Genomic DNA, 1,642 nt, shown 5'->3' on the forward strand with positions numbered 1-1,642 from the left:
GAACCCATTTGATTTCCCTTAAGGATCATGCTTATGCGGTTGAGCTAGCACGTCGTACTAGCTCTGATATCACTTGTTAGGTATCAGTGAACAGAACACACCTAGAAGGGGGGGTTGAATGGGTCTCACGGTTACGAATTACTACTTTTTGAACTAAAGCCCTATTTTGGAAAAAGCCCTAGTTAATCGATTAACATACTGTCTTCATTGATTAACTTGTAGAAAACAGCAAGTTGTGAAGTGGCTTATTGCTCAACCACTCACCGAAATTCTGATACAGATACAGAAAATATACTTGAACATAATTAAACCCAGTATGACAATATTATAATATCGAAAATTATCAGCTACAATTAGACAATTGGTGTGCTAAATAGGTGAACAAGCATCTTAGCGGTGCAACAGGTGTGCTAAACAGTGTGCATCCAGACTTGACTTAGCCATCAAGCAAACCATGAAGTCACTAATGACCTCACCCCAAGTAGCCCACCATAGGCTTTCTAGAGCAGCTCACCATAGTTGGTTTCATAGCTCACAACTAGCTTTGATGAGTCAAGCATAAGGAGGTGACAAAGCTGCTTGATCAAGGGACCGAACCCATGTTGAAGGGTTTGGTCAGCTGCTTAGCGGAGCGGGCTGATAAGCAGCTCAGCGGCCCTAGAAGAATTTCTATAAATAGGGCACATTCCATTCGAACAAAAATATATCTCTCACATTTTGCCTAGAAATTATTCTTTGAAGTTCTCTCTTCTTGTTCTTAGCTCTTAATAACTTTATTTAAGTAAGTTTAGTAATTTTAGTTTATAATTCAAGAGGAGAAAAGGAGAAGGCAAATGAGATGCAAAAATTAATTTTGTAATCTCATTTGGAACTCAAAGCATCCAATCCTTGGATGGATGGCTCATGCTCCTAACAATTTCTTTCGAATATGGTTATGTTATTCAACTTCTTCTTATATTCTAAAAGATTTGAATTTTAATCATTCAAGTTGGTGCTTTGATTAATTTTACTTGTTTGAGAAATTCTTAATGCTCTTTTTAGATTGATCACCTAAAAATTGATTTCAAGTCATAAAATTACTTGTCTCAAACACTTAACAAATAAACTAAGAAGTAGTTATACTACTTATCTTATTTGTCAAGTTAAGCATACTTTTCTTACGATCTTATATTCATTACTACTTAAATATTAGAGTAGTGTGACAACCTAATCTCTTTGTGGACGTAATATTGTTTAGTAATAAATGTAAGTGATTATTATTCTACCATTTTAGAACATACACTAAAAAGAGGATTTTATAACTTGGTGTTTGGAGTTAATCAAAGTAAAACATAAGAACTTGTCTAAGTAGTTCAAATTCATAAAGAAGTTGAGAAATATTTTCCTTATTCAAAATGATCTTGACTTCTAAAGAATTTGTTAATATGTAGTTTATTTTTCTTGTTAAATTGTTTATGTGCAAAATAACGAAAAACCATCAAAATATGTTTACTCATTATTTGTGCTTTAATATATTCATATGATCCATTCTATTAGGGAATTCCTTGTGGTTCGACATAACCCTATACTATACTACAATTGAATCTTGAAAGAGGTGTAAATTGTAAAATAGTAAAGTGTTATCAATAAATTTATTTGTTGA

The sequence above is a fragment of the Lupinus angustifolius genome, chromosome LG14 (genome assembly GCF_001865875.1).
Source record: "Lupinus angustifolius cultivar Tanjil chromosome LG14, LupAngTanjil_v1.0, whole genome shotgun sequence".
Lineage (NCBI taxonomy): Eukaryota > Viridiplantae > Streptophyta > Magnoliopsida > Fabales > Fabaceae > Lupinus > Lupinus angustifolius.